This window comes from Triticum urartu, chromosome 7, assembly GCF_003073215.2.
Source record: "Triticum urartu cultivar G1812 chromosome 7, Tu2.1, whole genome shotgun sequence".
In the NCBI taxonomy this organism is placed as follows: domain Eukaryota; kingdom Viridiplantae; phylum Streptophyta; class Magnoliopsida; order Poales; family Poaceae; genus Triticum; species Triticum urartu.
Genome location: NC_053028.1, coordinates 284,471,492 through 284,495,572, shown reverse-complemented (window position 1 = coordinate 284,495,572; position 24,081 = coordinate 284,471,492).

Below are 24,081 nucleotides of genomic sequence, written 5' to 3'. Positions count from 1 at the left end.
GTGCCAGTGGAAGGGGGTGGCTTATATAGAGTGCGCCAGGACCCCAGCCAGCCCATGTTACAAGGGGTTCAATGTTCATTAAGGTAAGGCGTTACTGGTAACGCCACTAATAAAGAGATATAAATGATCTTTAAGACTACAAAATGAATGGCAGGCCGTTGCCATCCTGAGAGATGTTAGGCCTTCTATATTCCGAGTAGTTTCTTGCATCGTCGAGTGACTTCATATTGGTCGAATGGAATTGGGGTATCCGAATGGAGACGTTGGTCGAGTGGGCATGCATTCTGGTGATTCCAGTCGGTTTGAACTTGCTGTCCTTTGATTGTCTTTAAATGTAGGGCAGTGTCCTTGGGAGGGTTGCTTAGATCAGGTCTATTGCCCTCCCCTAGGTACACGACATCGTTAGCATTGACAAGGCCGAAAGACATGACAGTATATTCATAAGAACCAAATCTTGTTCTAAATGTTGTCTTGGGGATATCTTGTTCGCGAATGTGAATCTGATGATAACCCATATGGAGGTCAAGCTTGGAGAATACTTATGCACCTTTAAGTTGCTCGAATAGCTCATTGATATTGCTAAGTGGATACTTGTTCTTGATTGTCTTCTTGTTCAATGGACGTTAATCGACGCAAAGTAGGTATGTGCTATCCTTCTTCTAGACAAAAAAGAAGACCACAACCCCATGGAGATGAACTCGGTCTGATCAAACCCAGACGCTCTTGTTCATCGAGCTGTTTCTTCAATTCCTTCAGCTCCTTTGGTCCAAGATTGTATGGACGCTTGCAAACGGGTTCAGTACCAGGCTCAAGATCGATAACGAACTCAACTGGCTGGTGAGGAGGCATACCCGGAAGCTCTTCTGGAAATACATCTTGGTAATCACAAACGACTGGAATCTGAGAAATTGCATCTAACTCGCCCTTCTCATTGAGAGAGGACAACCGAATGGTTTCGTCCCGAGCGGCATAGATGATCACATCATCAGAAGAGTGTGTCAACTTAATTTCCCTGGCAGCACAATCAAGTTGAGCCTTGTGCTTAGAAAGCCAGTCCATCCCGAAAATTAGATCAATATCCGAGTCGCCAAGAACAATTGGAGAAGACAGAAATTTATAGTTGCCCATCTTGATAGAAACATCCCGAACCATGGAGCTTGCGTTCATGAATTTACCCGGAGAAACAACTGATAACGGTCTAGGAAAATCTTGGAAAACCAGCTCATGCTTTGATGCAAAAGGTCTTGAGATGAAACAATGCGATGCACCAGTATCAAATAAAACTTTTGCAGGAATATCATTAAGTTGGAGATTACCCATGATCACTTCTGAAGAATCTCTGCTTGAACTGAGTTCATCAAGTTCACTCTTGCAGACTTGGGATTATGCTTGACCACTGCATTGCTTGAAGACCTCATAGGAGGAGGAGGCGAAAGGCGCCTTTGGTTAAAGCACTTGTTAGCATAGTGACCTTTCTGCTGACAGTTGTTGCAAGTCACCTCTGAGAGCAGACGGTGATAAGAAGGAGCGCCACTTGTCTTTGGAGCTTGATTCTGAGACTTGTTCTGATAGCCTGGGTTGGGTGGGTGGGAAGATCCGTGGCCACCTTTGTTCTTCTGCTGGTAGGGCTGACGAAACAGAGGGGCGAAGGAAGCTAGAACTTCTATTGCTTAGCTACCACTTATGAGGAAGAAGAAGACTGAACTGCATCCCTGATTCTCTTCTTTGAAGCCTCACACTTGAGCTGAACACCTTCTTACTTGAGGGCCGTGTTATAGTGATCAAACTTAGTAGGCTCAAGAAGCATGAGAGCTAACTGCAGATCTTCTTTGAGGCCACCCCTGAAGTGATAGATCATGCTTTTTTCATCAGGAATGTCTTGCCTTGCGAAGTGAACAAGTTTCTGAAACTGGATGTTGTATTGGTACATGGACATGTTGCCTTGCTTAAGATTGCGGAACTCCTCATGCTTCCTCTCAGCAACACTTGTAGGATTGTGGTGAGCTTTGAAATCTCGGCAGAAATCATCCCAGGTAATCACTCGACCTCCTCTGGAATCTTTGTATTGTTGATACCAATAAGCAGCTTGGTCCTTGAGCTGAAAAGAAGTGAACTTGACAAAGTCCTCAAGCCTGACATTGCTACATTCAAAATGCTTGCTGATGTCCATGAGCCAATCATCAGCGTCTGTGGCCTCGACACAGTTGCTGAAAGACTTAGGCTGATTTGCAAGGAATTGGTTGAGGGTATCAAACTGAGGCTGATTGTTGAATTGCCCTTGACCTTGATTTCCTTGGTTGCCTTGGCCTTGGTTGCACTCTTGCAAGAGTTGTAAAAGCATCTGGTTGTTAGCGTTGGTGGCTTCCATGAAAACTTGCCATGCCTCCGGAGGCGGAGGTGGAGGTGGAGGGTTCGTCTGTTCCCCATCATTACGTTGCAGATTCAGACGCGTTGGAGGAGCCATCCTGAAGAGGGTGACATCCGTTAGAACCATGATAGATAGATAGATAGACAAGCTGAATCAACAAATAGAAATTGCAACATATAGTCTTCACAATAAACATTACAACAAGGATTGAATGAATGAATTCCAAAGTTAACATCACACGTCCAATAAGTTGAGAAGCCACTTAGATAAGGTTGATGAATGAAACAAAAAGGTACAACTGGAACAAATAAGTGGTAAGGATTACCCAATCACAAACCAAATATCTGCGGGAAGAATAACTAGAGCTACTTGAATTCCCACCTATTAACTCCCGAAACTTTCTGGTTATGCAATCTGGTGTTGGGGATACAGAGAGGCACAACATATATCACACAACTAACAAGCCCTACACTCCAACTGTATCCATCAGTCAACACATAACCAAGAAAACTGTGGAAATCGTGTACCTCAACCTTCGAAAAGCATCCGTTATACGAGCTATGGAAATACTCCCGAACTCCCGCCCTAGTACTAGGTGGCATCGAGGTTATCTCACCAACAACTACATAAAAGAGATTTCAATGTCGGCGAACTCAGGTATTCCAGAACTGCAACGATAAAATTGTGACGACAACACCTTAGAGCTCAACTCCCTTGGACACTGCCACAACCACTAAATGTCAGGAGGCACCAAGAACAATGTTCTACTCACAAGAATATCATAACAATTCCAAGATACCCGCGTGATCCTAAAAAAAATTCATGAAATTTGAGGAGAGGAAAGTCAAAACATCTACGTTAGGAGGCCTCACCAGAGCGACGAAGGGACTGAGGAGTAAAAAGAATCGTACTCTTCGATATATATAATCCTAAGACTCAAAACATTTTTTCTAAACTCAACAACGTCAGTGATTAGATCAAGTAGGGGGGATCCTAAGTCGGGGATGGCTCTGATACCCAACTTGTAACGCCCACGATGCGGCTATATCTCCCATGTATCGAGGCATGACTTAGAGGCATAACCACATTGTGTTTTGTCACACAATCCCATGTAATGAACAAGAAAGGGATAAATACATAGTTGGCTTACAATCGCCATGTCACACAATATCAAATAATTCATACATCATCAGAGTATACTCATAGTCCGACTACGGACAACCAAATGAAAAGAAGACAAACCCAACTTCTAGATCCCCGATCGTCCCAACTGGGCACCACTATTGATCATCAGAAAAAGACACATAGTAACGACCAAGGTCCTCGTCGAACTCCCACTTGAGTTTGGTAGCATCACCTGCACTGGTATCATCGGCACCTGTAACTGTTTTGGAAGTATCCGTGAGTCACAAGGACTCAGCAATCTCAAAACCCGCGAGATCAAGTCTATTTAAGCTTATGGTAGGATATGATAATGAGGTGGAGTTGCAGCAAGCGCTAAGCATATATGGTGGCTAACATACGCAACTAATAGTAAGAAGAGAAGCTATGCAACGGTCGGAAAGCTAGAACTGATCAAGAAGTGATCCTAAAACTACTTACGTTCAAACATAACCCAAACCGTGTTCAATTTCCGGACTCCGTCGGAAAGAGACCATCATGGCTACACATGCGGTTGATTCATTTTAATTAAGTCAAGTGTCAAGTTCTCTACACCCAGATATTAACAAATTCCCATATGCCACATAACCGCGGGCACGGCTCTCAAAAGTTTATACCCTGCAGGAGTGTCCCAACTTAGTGTTGGAAATATGCCCTAGAGGCAATAATAAAAGCATTATTATTATATTTCCTTGTTCATGATAATTGTCTTTATTCATGCTATAATTGTATTATCCGAAAATCGTAATACATGTGTGAATAACAGACACCAACATGTCCCTAGCAAGCCTCTAGTTGACTAGCTCGTTGATCAACAGATAGTCATGGTTTCCTGACTATGGACATTGGATGTCATTGATAACGAGATCACATCATTAGGAGAATGATGTGATGGACTAGACCCAATCCTAAACATAGCACAAGATCGTATAGTTCGTTTGCTAGAGTTTTCCAATGTCAAAGTATCTTTTCCTTAGACCATGAGATCGTGTAACTCCCGGATACCGTAGGAGTGCTTTGGGTATACCAAACGTCACAACGTAACTGGGTGACTATAAAGGTAGACTACGGGTATCTCCGAAAGTGTCTGTTGGGTTGACATGGATCAAGACTGGGATTTGTCACTCCGTATGACGGAGAGGTATCGCTGGGCCCACTCGGTAATGCATCATCATAATGAGCTCAAAGTGACCAAGTGTCTGGTCACGGGATCATGCATTACGGTACGAGTAAAGTGACTTGCCGGTAACGAGATTGAACGAGGTATTGGGATACCGACGATCGAATCTCGGGCAAGTAACATACGGGGTTGATTGAATCCTCGACATCGTGGTTCATCCGATGAAATCATCATGGAGCATGTGGGAGCCAACATGGGTATCCAGATCCCGCTGTTGGTTATTGACTGGAGAGTCGTCTCGGTCATGTCTGCTTGTCTCCCGAACCCGTAGGGTCTACACACTTAAGGTTCGGTGACGCTAGGGTTGTGAACATATGTATATGCAGTAACCCGAATGTTGTTCGGAGTCCCGGATGAGATCCCGGACGTCACGAGGAGTTCCGGAATGGTCCGGAGGTAAAGAATTATATATAGGAAGTGCTGTTTCGGCCATCGGGACAAGTTTCGGGGTTATCGGTATTGTACCGGGACCACCGGAGGGGTCCCGTGGGCCCACCAGGTGGGGCCACCTGTCCCGGGGGGGCACATGGGCTGTAGGGAGTGCGCCTTGGCCTACATGGGCCAAGGGCACCAGCCCTACTAGGCCCATGCACCTAGGGTTTCCACCAAGGAGGAGTCCAAGTGGTGGAAGGCACCCCTAGGTGCCTTGGGGGGGAGGGAAACCTCCCCTTGGCCGCCGCCCCCCCTAGTAGATCTCATCTACTAGGGCCGGCGCCCCCCCCATGGCACCCCTATATATAGTGGGGGGAGAGGAGGGATTTTACACCAGCCCCTGGCGCCTCCATCTCCCCCCGTTACGTCTCTCCCTCGTAGTCTTGGCGAAGCCCTGCTTCTGTGACGCCCTGCATCCACCACCACGCCGTCGTGCTGCTGGATCTTCATCAACCTCTCCTTCCCCCTTGCTGGATCAAGAAGGAGGAGACGTCTCCCGTCCCGTACGTGTGTTGAACGCGGAGGTGCCATCCGTTCGGCGCTGGTCATCGGTGATTTGGATCACGTCGAGTACGACTACATCATCACCGTTCTTTTGAACGCTTCCGTGCGCCATCTACAAAGGTATGTAGATGCATCCAATGACTCGTTGCTAGATGAACTCCTAGATGATCTTGGTGAAACGAGTAGAAATTTTTTTGTTTTCTGCAACGTTCCCCAACACTTAGCCCATCACAAGGTCTCACGATCAACGAAGGATATTCCTTCTCCCGGAAAGACCCGATCAGTCTCGGAATCCCGATTACAAGACATTTTGACAATGGTAAAACAAGACCACCAAGACCGCCCGATGTGCCGACAAATCCCGATAGGAGTCGCACGTATCTCACTCTCAGGGCACACCGGATGGGCCAGACATCGGGTTGGCTGAGATCCTGGTAACCCAGGGGGCACCAGACATTGCCCAGTTCGGACCAACACTCAGAGGAGCACTGGCCTAGGGGGTTAAAATAAAGATGACCCTTGGGTTTGCAACTCCCAGGGGAAAAGGTTAGGTTGTTAGGCAAATGTAAAACCAAGGTTGGGCCTTGCTGGAGGAGTTTTATTCAAAGCGAACTATCAAGGGGGTCCCATAACCCCAACCATGAAAGAAACACAAAATCAAGGAACATAACACCGGTATGACAGAAAATAAGGTGGAAAGAGTGGAACAAAACACCGAGCAAAAGGCCAAGCCTTCCACCCTTTGCCAAGTATATAGGTGCATTAATTAAATAAGAGATAAGGTGATATCCCAACATATCCATGGAACAGCATGGAACAACCCGCAAGGCACCTGGAACTAGCAACGTTATAAGAGGGGCTGAGCAAAAGTGGTAACTTAGCCAAACAACGGTTTGCTAGGAAGGTGGGTTAGAGGCTTGACAGAGCAATATGTGAGGCATGATAAACAAGTGGTAGGTAGCGCGACATAGCGATAGAATGAACAACTATCAAGCAAAGATAGAAGTGTTATTGAGGGTAATGATCATCTTGCCTGGAAAGTTCTCAGAGTTGTCGAAAGCTTGCTCCTCGTTAGCGTACTCAACAAGTTCCTCATTCATGAACTCGTCTCCCGGATCTACCCAAAGGAAGAACACAAGCAATGGAATAACATTCAATCACGATGCAATGCACAATCAACATGATGCAAGACATGGCATGAAATGCAAGGTATGATATGTAATGCATATGGGTACTCCGGAAGGGAAATATGACCAAGGCATCAACTTGTCAAACCAAGTATGTCGCTGGAAAGATGAGGTGATTTCGGTCAAAATCGATATAAGGATTACCAGAAACGGATGCACGGTTTGCAAATGACAAGAAAAACAAGAATGATGCAAAGCCGCGCTTAACAGCATCATAGCACTTAGAATGCAACAAGAAACTATGTCGCAGCACTCCAACATAGCAACGAAGCACATGGCCTTAAAGTACACATGAAGCTCTACAAATCAGGAACACTGAGCTCCTGCTAGAACTCACTAGAACAAGCTCAAAATAGCATGGAAAAAATGCAAATGATAACAGATTCACAGACTTAAGAGAAAATACTAAACATGTCAAAACAGCATCATAAAGCAATGTTTAGAGCTAGCAAACGACATGCTATAGGAACACATCATGGCAAAAAAGGAATGGCATGCTGGTACGCAAACCATAAAATAAAACTCCCTTACTGAACTTTAACCAAAGAGGCACGGAGAATATGGTGACACCCATGCAAACATGGCAAGTTATATGATCAGTTTCAGACTTGGAAGAAAAACATGACATGGCAGAAACAGATTCATGATAGCAACTTTGCAAGCTCATGCCACTCACCACAAAGCATTTCATGGCATCACAAGGTAACCAACAGTAAGAGGACATATTCATGAAGCTAAGCATGGCAAGAGCAAGTTTATAGGGTGCATGGATCACTAGCAAAACACATGGCAAAACCGAAACTCATGTTAACAATCTGCCAGCAACAATGTTTAGCAAAAGTAGAGCATGGTAACGATAAGCTAGAGTACTCCATAATTGCAACCAGAGGCATGAATCGATAGAGAAATACCACATATTCAAAACACTCTTATTGAACTACCTCAAAACATGCACGGTCTCATGGTAGCAAACTGGGAACATAGCATCAAAATGTAACAGGAAATGACAGCAAAAACACTGTCTGAAATCAGCAACATCATGAGGCCTACTTTCCATGCTTGTGCGAGTCACCACATAACTCGTAAAAATACAAGGCTTGCACCACTGTAAACATGGCATGATGGATCTCATAAGACATGTAGATATCATGCTCATAGGATGCACAAACAAAATGCAACAAAAATGACAAATCAGCAAGTTATGTTGAATTCCAGCAGACAACATCATATAGCATTTTTTCAATGAAGGTTAGGGCATCAATATTGACAGTAACATGCATTCAAATGACACTAACATGAATAGCATCACGAGACGAACATTTTGATATATCATGCACCTAAAACGGAGCTACGGTCATGGAGATATGGCATGATGAACAAGTGCAGAAAATGTGATTCCAGGACTTAGAAGAAAAATGAGGTCAACCTCCGGATCTATGGTTCCAGGCGCGTATTATGAGGTTCATTGGGATGTGGCTGGAGATGACGCCAGAGTGGAGGAAGACGGCGGCCGGAGTGGAAGCAGCTCGCCAGAGTGCAGGGGAGGATGGATCTGGCTAGATCCGGGCCGTACCTTGACAAGGGCGACGCGGGGCGGCGCTTGCAGGCATGGGCGATGAGATAGGCGGCGGCAGCGACCGGTGGCAGCGAGCGTGAGGTCGCCGGGCGGCGAGGCGGCAGTGGCCGGCACGGCGAAGGTGGTGGTCGGCACTGGAGTGCGGGCTCGGGTGGGGCGGAGAAGCAACTGCGGTGGCGCGGAGAAGCGGGAGGTGGCGGATCTCGCGAGCGGGCAGCGGCGCGGGCGATGTGGCCCGGGAGGGCCATTCCCGGGCTCGGGCGGGCCGCGGCGGCGCTGGGCGGCGCGAGCCACGTGGCGGTGCGGGAGTGGTGCGGAGGCGGTGGTGGACGCTTCCGGCGTCGCCCAGACGTGTCCGGCGGCACGGGGAGAGGGGAGCTAGGGTTTTGGACCCGAAAATGGAGAGGGGGACACATATTTATAGGTAGGGGGAGCTAGGAGTGTCCAAATGAGGTGCGGTTTTCGCCTACATGATCGTGATCCAATGACGGAGAGCATGGAGGGTGTTTAGATGGGTTAGCGAGCTGTTTTGGTGGGGTGTTGGGCTGCAACAAGAGAGGGGTTTTTGCGATTACCCAGTTAACCGTTGGGGTATCAAACAACCTCCGAATGAAACGAAATTTGACAGGCGGCCTACCGGTGATGTACCAAGGCCACTCAAAAAATCTCGACCCATTCTGAGAACATTTTTCTCCCACTCATGAAACGAGATTAGAGGGGTGCAACAGGTGCATGTGGGAGTGCCAGATCACGAAACGGACAACGGGGAAAATGACCGAATGCATTTGACGAACACGAATGCAAATAAGATGCACATGATGACATGAGATGAAATGCATGACATGAAAAAAATGCAAAACGAAAGACAAAAACCCAACCACAAATGAAATCTCATATCACATAGTCGAAAAAGGCAAGAGTTGGAGTTACAATTATGCAAAGTTACATTCGGGGTGTTACAGCCCGTGATACATCAAGATCGTGACATCTCAAGAACACGAGAGAGAGATATTAAAAACATAGCTACTGGTACAAACCCTCATCCCCAAGGGTGGACTACTCCCTCCTCATCATGGTGGCCGCCGGGATGATGAAGATGGCCACCGGTGATGGTTTCCCCCTCCGGTGGGGTGCCGGAACAGGGTCCAGATTGGTTTTCATGGATACAGAGACTTGTGGTGGCGGAACTTCTGATCTATCGACTCCCCAAGGGTTTTTGAAATATTTGGCGATTTATAGTGCAAAGAGGCCGTGCGGGAGGCCACCGAGGTTGGCACGACCCACCTGAGCGCGCCCTTTTGGGTTGTGCTCCCCTCAGAGATCCCCTATGGAACTTATTTGGCCCACCAGGTGTCTTCTAGTCCAGGAAAAATCTCCAAAACCTTTCGCTATGTTTGGACTCCGTTTGGTATTGATTTTCTGCGCTGTAAAAAACAAGCAAAAAACAGCAAATGGCACTGGGCGCCATGTCAGTAGGTTAGTCCCAAAAAATGATTGTAAAACATCCAAGAATGATAATATAACACCAGGAATACTTCATAAATTATAGATACGTCGAAGATGTATCAGCATCCCCAAGCATAAATTCTACTGGTCCTTGAGTAGGTAAATGATAAAAGAAATAAATTATGAAGTGTGCATGCTAGCAAAGTGCACAAGTTTGATCAATGATAATTTCAAACACTTTTCCTAGCATCATAACATGATCTCTTTCTCATAAAACTCATCATGATAAAGTAGCAATTGAAAGCGGAATTTTTTTTGTGGAATGCTACCTATCATATTCATCATATACTCTTTCTTTTGTAGCATGGATATTTTGACTTGAATGATTCAAAGCAATAGTCTATAATTTGACATGAGGACATCAATACTCAAACATATCAACAAGCAACCATGTCTTTCAAAATATATAACTAAAGAAAGTTATCCCTAGCCCATCATGCTCAATCATTGATCCATTCATGAAACACGCTCGAATATTAGCTACATCCAATGCACAAGTATGATCATAGTGCTCCCTACTTGGTGCTTTATAAGAGAAGATGGAGGCTCAAATAAAAATTGCATAAAGTAAATAGATAGGCCCTTCGCAGAGGGAAGCACATATTTGTGGAGGTGCCAGATCTCAAAGCTAAAATTGAGAGATAAAAATATTTTGGGAGGCATACTTTTCCCGTCAACGAAAACAATTGAGTAATTCCCAACACTTTCCATGCTAGGCGGTTCCCAAACATAAAATAAAGTTTATTCCTTTTTCCACCATACTTTCACACTCCACGACTAGCCGTATCCATGGGTGTTGTCCATACCAACACTTTCCAAGGAATTTATTATTTGACAACATAAAGTAAATTTATTTTTCATTTTGGGAATGCGCATCCCTATTACCGCCATACTCTCGTGCAATGACAAGTAAATAAACACTCATCTTGAGAAGAACACATCTAGCATGGAAAATATGAGCTACCCACTGCCATTTCATGAGCGGTACGAGCACACAAAAAGGAAATTCATTTTGAAAATTAGAGATGGCACATACAAATTTACTTAGAATGGAACGGAAATACCACATATAGTTAGGTATGGTGGACTCATTTGGCACAACTTTGTTTAAGGATTTTGGATGCACAAGTAGTATTCCCACTATTATGACTCACATATTATTATCTCCATATCTCAAAACTATTGCAAGGAATCAAACTTATCATATCCGATGATCTACATGAAAGTTTATATTAGATCCTTCTTGGATATTCATCATATTAGGACCAATTTCAAAGCTTGTGCAAATCGTCATCACTAGTATCAACTCTCAAAATAATATATGTGAAGCATGAGAGTGTTCAACAAACTACTCCAAAAAGATATAAGTGAAGTTCAAACAAGTAGTTAAGTAAATGGGTAGCCATTTGAGGACTCTCTCTTATTTCAAAACTTTCAGATCTAAGTATTTTATTAACATAGCAAGAAAAAAAACTAAAATCACATTCCAAGAATAGAACATATCATGTGAAGAAGCAAAAACTTAGGCTCAACCGATACTAACCGATAATTGTTGAAGATGAAAGGTGGGATGCCTACCGGGGCATCCCTAAGCTTAGATGCTTGAGACTTCTTGGAATATTATCTTGGGATGCCTTGGGCATCCCAAGATTGAGCTTTTGTGTCTCCTTAATTCCTTTTATATCATGATTTCCATAAATCTTAGAAAAAATCATCCACACAAAAGTCAGCAAGAACTCATGAGATAAGTTAGTATAAATTAATGCAAAAACCTTATCATTCTCTACTCTAGAAAATCACTAAAATTATTATTTACCATTGCATACTAAATGCCTCTGCATAATTAATACTTCTATCCTCAAATAGAATCATTAAACAAGCAAACATATGCAAACAAAACAACAATCTTCCAAAACAGGACAGTGTATAAGGATGCAAGAATATCCATACTTCTCTAGCTCCAAAAATTCTGAAAAATTACCACATTGTAGAAAATTTATCATATATTATTATGCAAAAAGTTTCAACCTTTTATCACATTCTGAATTTTCTGAAGAATTTTTGCAATAGTGCTGAACTTTCTGTTTTGAAACAGCAACAAATAGACTTGCGAAATAAGCATGGTAAAGGCTATCCTTGACATTTTTACTGAAATAAATGATTGACGACCCACAAGTATAGGGTATTAATCATAGTCCTTTCGATAAGTAAGAGTGTCAACACAATGAGGAGCATAAGGAAATGACAAGCGGTTTTTAGCAAGGTATTCTCTGCAAGCACTGAAATTATAAGTAATGAGTCATTTGATAGCAAGATAATTTGTAACGAGCAAGTAACGGTAACGGAAAATAATATGCAGCAAGATAGACCAATCTTTTTGTGGCAAAGGACGGGCGAAAACAGTCTCTTATGATAAGCAAAGCATTCTTGAGGGTACGCGGGAATTTCATCTCGTCACTTTCATCGTGTCGGTTTGATTTGTGTTCGCTACTTTAAGAATTTGATATGTGGGTGGACCGGTGCTTAGGTGTTTTTCTTACTTGAACAAACCTCCTACTTATGATTAACCCCTTTGCAAGCATCCGCAACTGTGAGAAAAGTATTAAGATAAAATCTAACCATAGCATTGAACTTTTGGATCCAAATCAGTCCCTTACGAAGTAGCGCATAAACTAGGGTTCAAGCTTCTGTCACTCTCGCAACCCATCATCTAATAACTACTCCACAATGCATTACCTTAGGCCCTAATAAGGAGAAGTGTCATGTAGTCAACGTTCACATGACAACACTAAGGGAATCACAACATACATACCATCAAAATATCAAACACATATCAAGTTTACATGATTACTTGCAACAAGATTTCCCCCACGACCTTAAGAACAAAAGTAACTACTCACAAATTATAATCATGCTCAAGATCAGAGGGGTATTAAATAGCATAATGGATCTGAACATATAATATTCCACCAAAAAAACCATATAGTAATCAACTACAAGATGTAATCAACACTACTAGTCACCCACAAGAAACAATTTAAGGTTCCTGTACAAAGATTGAACAAAAGAGATGAACTAGGGTTTGAGAGGACACTACAAAAAAGACACATCCATGACATTTTGGGCCGAACGAAAAAAAATTCCGTCATACTTATGACACTTCTATGACGATAATTGTGACAAAACCCGGCATCATCATAGATGTGGTGGGCCCTACTTCTATGACAAAAAATCATGACAGAAAATGGGATTTTTGTCCTGGGCAGGCCGGAGACGCAGCTGCATGACATTCTTTGGGCCGTCCATGACGGAAAAAACTATGGTAGAAGCGAGGGCAAGGAAAATATCGGGGTGTTCCCGGTTATGGTGGGTGGTCGGGGTCGAGCGATGCATGGAGGTTTGTGCGTTTCTCTCGTACATGCACGCGCGTGGGTGCGAGGCATTGGGCTCTAACTGAACCCGAACGAGGCGTTTGCCAACTGAACCCGAGCGATTGCACTGCAGGCTATGTGTTACTGAACCCGAGCGATCGATCGATGGCTGATTACTGAACCAGATCGAGCGATTCCTTCACTACTGCTGCTAACTGAAGCCGATCGATGCTGCCTCTAGATGAACAGTGAGCATTGTTTGGGGGTTTGGATGAGAAGTTACCGGTGGGGGTGTATGAACAGGACCCTGTGGTGTTGCCTCTAGATGAACAGGTCCCCGATCGATCGAGCCGGTTGGGGCTTGATGAACAGGACCCTGTGGTGTTGCCTCTAGATGAACAGGTCCCCGATCGATCGAGCCGGTTGGGGCTTGATGAACAGGACCCCGTGGAGGGCTGGATGAAAAGGACCCCGATCGATCGAGCCGGTTGGGGCTTGATGAACAGGACCCCGTGGAGGGCTGGATGAACAGGACCCCAATCGATTGAGCCGGTTGGGGCTTCATGAACAGGACCCCGTGGAGGGCTGGATGAACTGGATGACCCCGTGGAGGGATGGATGAACAGGACGATCCCGTGGAGGGCTGGATGAACCGTAGCCCGTGGAGGGGTGGTTGAACAGGAGCCCATGGAGAGGGCTGGTTGAATAGTAGCCAGTGGAGTAGCGCGTGGTGGAGGCTGGATGAACAGGAGCCCATGGATGAACAGTCGCAGGTGGAGGCTGGAGGAGGTCGACAGTGGATGAACAGTAGCCCGTGGAGGCTGGAGGGGGTCGACGGTGGAGATGAACAATATCCCGTGGAGTCCCGTTTTGCGGTACGCCACACCCCTCCCGATGAACAGGACTACTGTTCATCCAACACAAGTCCGTTTCCTCCGTTTTGCAATACGCCACACCCCTCTCGATCAACAAGACCCCATTTCGACCGTAGGAGGTCTGATTCCTCCGTTTTGCGGTATGCCACACCCCTCCCGATGAACAGGATCCCGTTTCGAACGTGGCCGATCGAACATAAGGCCGTTTCCTCGTTCTGTGGTACGCCAGGCCTCGTTTCCATCGGCTATTCCATCCAAGCCCTCCCGATGAACACGATGACGCATTCCATTCTGACCCAGCCGGTTGGCTCCCCATGAACACGACGACGACGCAGTTTCTCCGTTTTGACCCAGCCATGTACACGAGCCATGGCCGTACGTATGCGCGAGTAGGCGTTCGAGACCCCGCCCGTATGTACGTACGTGGCCGTATTTTCTTTCTTGCACACTGGTCGCTGTACGTACGTGTACGTGCTACATGCGCGCCTCTACTACGACACGTGCGCCCTCTACATCGATCAGTATGTACGTACACGTTGCCGACCAGAATGACAACCCTATGTACGCTTCGACCAGGTGTGTCCTGACTGTCAGGCACTTCCTTGCATGCGAAGATATAGCTGGTGGGTCCCAATAGTCAGGGGGCAAATCGCTTTTTTTTTGGACGCACTTCCTTGCATGCGAAGATGTAGGTGGTGGGTCCCAGCAGTCAGGGGGGAAACATTTTTTTCGTGAAATATGGTGGCCCGTCCGGTGGGTCCCCACTGTCAGGTGCAGGAATAATTATTTTGCGCATAATAAGGAGTTACTTCCTTGGGGCTGCCTTGGAGCTAGTTGTCAGCCTCTCCACATACAGTACTCTTCCGATGGCAGTCGGTCGTTGACCACATTGATCACGCCGCGCAGAGAGCACCAAGGCGGTGGACGACGGGGAGGCCTAGGAAGGGGACGATGCAGAGCCAGGGAAGACGCGTCAGTGGATGCCCACGCGGAGAGGAGTACGATCGTTCACTGGTTCGGCTCCGATGTGAGGATGTCGTCGCTGCAGAATAACAGGGAGTGTGGGTGAGTAGAGGGATGGCCTGGCCAGCGGTGGGAGTAGTAGGGGAAGGTGAGGCCTCCACTGCATCATAGCCGGCCACGGGAGGCAGGAGCACACGGCACAACCAGCACTGGTTTGGGCGGCTGGAGCAAGAAGACCAGAGGTTGAAGAAGCACTACGGCCGTTGGATGGACATCGTACGGTCACTGGAGCTAGAATCATTCATATATTGACTAAGTTGACAAAGCCCTCTGTCCCCATCAACTTAGTAGGCTCACAAGTCAGCCTCCCACTATGGTGGGTCCTAGCTGGCAGGGGGTATTCATTTGTTTGTGCGCAATAAGGTGGCACTTCCTTGCGTGCGAAGATATAGTTGGTGGGTCCGACCTGTCAGCGAGGGAACATTTTTTCGCGAAATACAGAGGCCCTTCCGACAAGTCCCAAATGTCAGGTGGAGGAATCATTGTTTTGCGCGTAATAAGGAGGCATTCCTTGTGCGCGGCCGTGGACCCAGCTGTCAGCCTCTCCACATACAGTCCACTTCCGATGGATGTTGTTCATTGACCACGTTGACCACGCCGCGCTGAGAACACCAGGGTGGTGGATGACGGCGAGGCCTACGAAGGGAATGACACAGAGCTGGGGAAGACACGACAGTGGCTTCCCACGCGGTGGAAAGTACGAGGGTTGACTGGTTCGGCTATCATCGCCGGAAAATAACAGGAGGTGTTGGTGAGTAGAGGGATAGACAGGCCAGGGATGCGAGTATATGATGGGGCCGTGAGGCCTGCCCGGCAGCACAGCCGGCCACGGGAGGCGGGAGCAGGCGGTTCCGACAGCGCTGGTTTCGGCGGCTAGGGCAGGAAGATCAGAGACTGAAGAAGCACGATTGCCGTTAGATTAACATCTAACGGTCTGACACTGGTACAGTCGATTGTCGACTAAGTTCCCTTTTTGAGAAACCTTGTATACGCATGAACTTAGTAGGCCCACAAGTCAGCCTCCAAATCTGTGGCAGACAACGTAGAGCCAATTTGCTATTTTTTAATAATTCGCAACACATTTGCTAATTCTTAAGTAATTTATTATAGCCCATTTTCTGCCCAGGACCACGGTCAAAAAGTTCAACCTTATTTTGCATATTTCGGTGGAGTCCAAACTTTTGTAATCCCGAAATGATAAGCATTTTTTAAGAACTTATTGATTTGCCAAAAAAATCATTTTGTTTTTGTAAGCAAATGATAATTGAGTTGGTTTAAGGGAAAACCAGTGGTAAAAAAATCAGCACTCGGAGGGAAAACAACAACAAAAATAAGGATGTAAATATGAAAAGGGAATTTTATGTATTTTCAATATAATGATACGTGTATATGAACTAGTAAAACTATAGGTAGAGATTAGAAAACGGATGTAGGACATGCGTTTCAAGAGGAAAATAGAACTGGGATGTGTGTTTGATTCAGTAAAAAAAACTGCCTGCGGATGTTGTAAGACAAAATATAACTAACGCTAGCGAGCCAGAGGCCAGTAGATACCTGCTGGATCTTTGTGCCCCGTTGTCATCATGGGTTGGGCCTGTTAAAAGAAAAACCAAGCCTGGGCAGTCTACAGCCCAGTTGAAACTTGCTCGACCTGAAAAAACAATATACATGCTCAATAAACGAGAGAATTCTGCAAGTACAGACTGATAACTGGGATGCAGCAGGGATATTGTTTTTTCATCGTGATAATAAGTGCATGCACTTGTTTCGAAAAATTTGGAGAACTTGGAATTCGAACGGCAGGTGCTTATGCTACCCATCAAATAAAAATCAGGTGCCTGAAAATTCATTTCGAAACAAATGATTCAGCTTTATATCCACGTCGACCCTCGGCATGATGGTTGGAAGCAAATGCCAAGTTCATACCAAAATATCGTTAACAACAATACCAACTTGCGGACGACAAGGTAGTACAAGTACCAATACCAAACTAACTTATAATCTTTTTACTCCTAGCCCTAGTGTTCGTCTGGTAGAAAATCTTGCAGAGGACCAGCTCCCGCTCCTTCTCTTGTTCCAGGTCCCCAAGGTGGTACTGGTGCATCACCCAGTTGGTCCTCTACTGGTCAAAGTTCTTGTTGGTGTGCAGCACCAGAACCTTTTTGCTGCCCGTCTGCCGGCTGTTGACCATCACCGGCAAGGTATTGCCAGTGTTGTGCCACATCGCGTGCATGCCGCACTCCGACTGTATCTTGAGACGCGTCCACGTGCCCCTTTTGAACGCCCTGGAATTGCGCTGGAAGAAATGCTTGCTTAGGCCACTCAGTGTGATACCTGCAGTATTGTTGAATACAGGTTTTAGTGTACGTAGTTGGCATTTTCATAACATCTTTGGCATGTTGCAGTCACTTGTTTCAATTTTTATTAACTGTCAAATTGTAATTGCTTCACTAGGTCTGCGTCTAAAAAGAAAAATAGAGCTATAAACAAAGGAATATGTTTGTGCAAGTAGACGGCTGATCGGTGTCTTACCTGGAAGTTTCTCAGGATGGGTGTAGCATATGCCGTGCTCGCTGTCGATAGTTGGTATGAACAAATCGATGAGACGGTGAGATCTCGCGCTGTCAGCACTCACTTTGGCCTCAAGGTGCTCAATCAGCTCCTGATCCGTGGGATTGAACTTGACTCCAGCCGGCAGCACCGGCCAATCCTTCTTCGACTTGCATCGGTTAATTCCAGTTATATGGTACTCAATGTATGATCAATCGACAGTTTTAAGTGAATGATGAAAGATTTCGACAGATAAGTGGTACTCCAAATCTGAAGTCCAGAATGCCCGAACACGCCGCTAGGATTCTTGTGTCACCTCACGCGCAGCGTGTTGTCATGTCAATTCAATGTGTGGACATGATGAATAATTTGACCGGCGTATACTAGTACTGCTACTGTACTACTTCCTAATCGTATTTAGTGTCACGTTTTAACCATAGGTTTAACTAACAAGTACGCACGTTTTAACCATATATATATATATACTGCACAGCATCTCCATCGTCATTAGCAGGACATCCTGCGCAGGTGAGTTAGGATGCACTTGATCCCAGAAAGGTATATATCCTTCAAACCAGAGGAGTGCTTCAAACTAACAACAGTACATAATATCCAACAAAAGAGGGTCATGCTACAGCAGCAGAATACATGGCTCAGTCTAGATATCAGTACGAACCAAGTTGTGCATATTTGCTGTTGGCATGAACCACATCGCCGCATGTCGGGTTTGCAAAAGCCATCCATCGCATGGAATCTTGATGCCTTTCACACACTGAAAATTATCTGGCAACAAGTTGTGTCGACGAATCTTTGGATATGGTGATTCATGAAACCCATGGTATGATGTGTAAACATAGTCCCCCCTAGTGAATGGAAGTTGCATAGCACGGTAATCATTGCCGGTGATATGATCGATGATTGCTCGGATGATCAGATAATTGAGCCCAAGGAACATGGAGTGGTTGCCGAGGCTGTAAACCCGCCTCCAGTTCAATATGCCTGGCCCAACGGAGCTGGGATCTTTCTCGAACACGAAGCAGCCATAGCCATCAATGTCACGAACGCCCAGGCATTGTACTGCATGTGGTTTGATGTAATGGTTTGGTCAATTTGGTACGTGCGAATGAGCATCAAATGACGGCCGTAAGCTGAACGAGCGATAAACCACCACCCATCAGCTGGTATGATTCCAGGTCCTGGAATCATGAAGGCCAGCGCATTTGCGTCAGCTGCAACAATTCAAATTGGAGACCAAAAGGACAAAAATAAACAATCATGTTCAGAGTATGTGTGGAATTAAGATTATTATAACAGTGACACATATCATAGACAGAGAGTTGCAATGCCGTGGTCATAATCATACCCCAAGTTAAAAAATAGGCTAATGGCTTTCATATTCTAGCAATATGTCATGGTTCAAACATCATGTAACAATGAGAGGAAAACAACTATGACAGAGCCTACTCATATTCTACCATAGCACTTACTACTACTGTTCTCATATCAACTCTAAGCAATAACATATGTTGTTATTAAAATCTTGGAAATGAGAGTAACATATAGCAATCATGATGTTATGCTCATAATATCTATTCTAACAATCATTAGGTGCCAATTGTTCTCATATCAACTCTAACAATAACATGTGTGGTCATAAAAATCTAGGAAATGAGAGGAACATATAGCAAAGATGTAGTTATAGACATACTATCTATTCTAAATTTGTAACAATGAATAGGCAATCGTATTCATAAGGTAAATATGAGATGAGATAGAACAATTACACGATGATAGATTCCACCAGTATAGGCAGCCAATCTGTGCGTCGACCGCGTAAACGATGCCATCATGCACTATAGCATCAGACAGAAATGTTGCCTCAACAGGATTGATGATGAGCCATAACCATGTATGGCGACCGGATTCTAGATAGACTAATCCCATTTCGATCAAGGCAATGAGCTTGTCATCCATGTAGTCTTCTGATGGTGTGGGCACTTCGCAGATTACAACTTTCAGCAAACAGAGGTCGAGCCAAAAGCTTGACGCGTCTCGTGTGTAGTAGGCAGGAGTGTCCGGAGGGCCGCGAGCCTCGATGGCGGCGGTATCCAACGATGGAAGGGTAATCTCTCGCTGGGTGTAGATATACTCGTGACGCCATGGACTACCGGATTGGTGGATGAGGACGATCCAGTTGGCCTTCATGCCCGCCCAGTAGTGGCCGCGCATGAAGGACAGATGGACGGGTAGTGGTAGCATGTCGCGGGGCACAAGGGAAACCTCCATAGGATCGTCAAGTCGGTGTCTGGGCCACCTGCGAGGATTGGGCATCCGCAAGCAGGGTGTCTTGAAAAGAGCCGGCCGGTTGCGGACGAGTAGACGGTACAAAGACACCGAGCATGCGGCCAGACGGATGATGCTGAGTAGGTCCATACGATTACAGATCTGCTCCAAGAGAACATCGGGGAGGGAATTCCAATCACGGCTCTGCGTGTCAGTCGGTTCTGCCATTGGGGTTTTCAGTGCCCACGAGCCAGCGGGGAAGTGGATTCGGGTGGGCGAGCGAAGAAGCTTCTCCTCATGTGGCCGAGCAGTGAGCGCGGGGATATGGTATGCACGAGCTACCAAGGAAGATAGCGCGGGCGGGCGATCAGTGACCGGGGGGAAATGGTGTGCGGCCGATGATGGGGAAGAGAGGAGGAAGAAAAGTGGAAGACGTGGAAGAAAGTGCATTAAATCTCAATTCTACTACTACTACCAGGATATACCGTCCTTCAGAGTGTAAATAGTTACACCGATGACATGTGGGTCTACCACAAGAGGGCCCAGATGTCAGTTAATGGAGGACAGAAGCGTGCTCTACTGGCAAACATGATGGCAGTACTGGGTAAGGCTGATTTAGTAACACCAACACACTGGTTCAGCTTATTAATTAAGTGTCCCATCTGCTGCAGCGTGTATTGTCACTTCACTACGAAGACTAGTTGAATAGTTCTCTCTGACCAAGATGGGGAATAATGGATCGCGAAGACTTCCTTTATACATTATCCCTATGCATCTACGCTCACGTCACTTGTTGAAATCTCTAGAAAGATAAATACTCCGTATTTGGGAACAGAGGGAGGATTTCACTCGTATTTGGGAACAGAGGGAGTATCACCATATGGAGGGAACAGAGGAAGCTTGAAATATGAACATGTCAATGGGAGGGAGTAAGCCTCATGCAACATGCAACACTCACACGTACACATGGACGCACGCAACACTCACGCACCCATGCGGCACACAGCACACGACGCAACACACACGCTCATGCTCAAGTGCTCAACCTACTCCCTATGTCCGTGAAAGACTGTACATTTAGAGATTTACACATTGACCAGGGCATAATTAATGCCCAAAAGTAGCAGACTTATGTGTGCATGCGACCATTGAGAGAAGAAGATTAAATGAAGGTCGTTGCATGTCGTAATTAAGGATAGACATGTAGCCTATACCTAGAACACAAGTTGGTGCATTAGTCAATCAATATTGATTTAGATTAAAGGCTAAATGCATTGGAAGTGTAGATGTACTACACTCTTTGTTTTTTAGCCGATGTACACTCTTTGTTGGAAGACTGAGGGAGTACACGTGCATGCACTCACATACACAGCCAGGGTGGTTCGCGCGCAAGGGTTGGACTCCTGTTGCGCCTGCGTAAAGTTTTGTTTAACTGATTTGTTTTCTCTGCCAACTAACAGGTGGGACCCAGAAACTAGGTGACAATTTAACCAGTCAACAAAGTGCCACGTCGACTATGTGGCCGGTCAGTAGGGTGTAATATGGTGCTCTACGATGAGCTAGTGATCGTATAATCACCGCAAAACTATATATAGTAACCGTAAAGAGCATATTTTTACATATGTTAACCGCTAGTGTATTTTTCTCATTTCAGATTAAGCCATATTAACCAGAAAGGATGCACTATGGACTAGTACTAGTACTGTTTGATGTGTCCCTTCAACTCGCCGAACGAGGAGAAGCTTGCTTACTATGCCTCTCCCTTGCCCACGCACGCGGTGGTTCGCAGGACGAGGAGGGGTTTTTGACTACAGCGCCCTCTCCCTCTCCCTCGCCCTCGCCCTCGCGGTGGACGTGCAGCAGTTCAATCGATGTCAGATTGCCAGAAGCATATTGTATTGTAGTATCATCATTGTTGGACCTTTCGAAGAGGCGAAGAGCCAAGTGCAAGGTTCACACGAGTACGAACTATTGAACCTCCCGAAGAGGCAAAGAGCCAAGCTCAAGGTTTTATAGGAGTTGTCGTCCTAGTAGGAGTGTACTACAACTATAGTGAATGATGCTACTCTATGATCCCACCACATCACGTATATCCAAAGTTGTACCACCTTTTTTTTCTCAAAGAGCGTGTTGGAGCCCGTGCAACAACCACACAAGTTGCACGTACACATAAAACATTTACTAGTAATAAATTCTAAAGGACAAATGCCAGTATGCCACACAAGTTCATCTCCAATTCATGTGATAAATTTGTGCACGACTAGTCTACATATATTCACAGAGCTACCGTTCACAATTTACCATACTCCACTTACACGTTATAGATGGACTACATGTCCTCCTCCAGGTTCCAGTCCCAGGTGTTCCTCATGGATGGCACGATCCATAGCGGTGGGCAACGGGAATCATTGCCGCAGCTTTCTAGTCCGATTCCACGCGATGGAGACTCATGCAAGCTGAAGCGGCATAAATCAGGGATAGCGTGTCCCAGCATGTCGTTCATCCGGCGGTGCGCACTGAAGACACAATCATGCTTCATGAACGGCAGGCCTTCCGTGTCGTGCACGGAAGGTGGCATCCGCTTCACAATGGGGTAGGTGTCCCCAATGAAATGCGAGTACTCTCCAAAAGTGTTCCTCGGCACCCATGTAACATCGCGGGGGTCGAACTCGGCGTCGTTCATCTGGTACACGTGGCATCTCAGATCTGGACACATGGTGACGTACATAGTCAAGGTCCATGCATAATAATGTTGTGCTCAAATATGGCGGTCAGTAATACTGTGCAGCAAATAGTACTACTCTCGTATAGAGGAAGTAAAATAACCGGCTTATTATATATAGCCACTCTTGGCTACATGGATGACATAGTAAGACATGGAAAAACAAGAATGGTGGCAGCTAGTGGGTTCAAGTCTTCAAGGGACTAGCTAGCTATACGCGTCCTCCAAGGTAAAAAGTACTCCTACTAGTACGTAAGTAGAGTACTAGTACAACAATGAAAGAGAAGGCGAGAGGGTTAAAAATGGAATACCTGGGTAGATGGTGATGGTCTGATCGTGGTAGATTGTGTGACCATGTTGCACATCAGTGGTACCATGGGTAATGACTGCTAAGATAGTTGATCCCAATATGCCAAAGTCAGCTACAAGGTTCCAGGTTAGACCGAATCGCGGATGCAAATGCACATCCAGGAACGGCGATCTTATTTTGATCACGGGGTGACTGGTCCCTGCAAAATAATGGAGTACCGTTAGGGATGCAAATGATGGTTTGTGCATTTCGTTTGTAATCTCCCGTACCATAGGATGGCAACCAGATGAAACAAGTCCCCTGGCTTGTCACCGCCAAGATGCAGCCTAGATGGCGCACGGCGTCTTCGAACATGTAGGGGTACAAATCTGCCGCCGCCAACATGCGCCAGCCTCTGCCGTTACTGCCCCATGCATTGATGGCAATCCTTATGTCGAACACCACAATGAGATAGTAATCGTCGTAGCCGCGTCGCTTTGTCGGCGGGTCCTCAATTACTATCTTCTTCAATATCATGTAGGCATCATCATACGTATTCAAGCCCAGCCAGTCCGGAAGGCCGATCCCAGTGGTGGAGAAGGGGTCTACCGGAACGGCCGCACTGCTGTGGATGTGGTGCAAAATGATGGTGCTATCCGGCCGGAGGTATGCAAGCCAATCTTCGTTGGCACCGACCCAGACCTATATATAAGACCGTGGGCAGCGGAGAAACTACGGATGGAAATGGAATAACAAAGTACTACATGTTCAAACTCCATTACTGACCTGCTCATCGGACAAAATCCGACTACCTCTCAATGTCGGCAACTCTAGCGGAGTCAACGTGCAACCATGGCCAGGGAGCAGTGGACTGTTTAAAGGATTGTCCCATAGAAGAACCTTCTCCTCGAGGACGCATGGAAGACCAACAAGCATGGCCTTTTCCCAAGCCTTTTTAAGCACCGTCTTGAAAAAGTTGGTGCAAGAAGCACCGAGTCTTGCGGCGGTGAGGACGTCGGAGCGGCGTGCGATTTCTCCCAGAGGATTGTAGTCC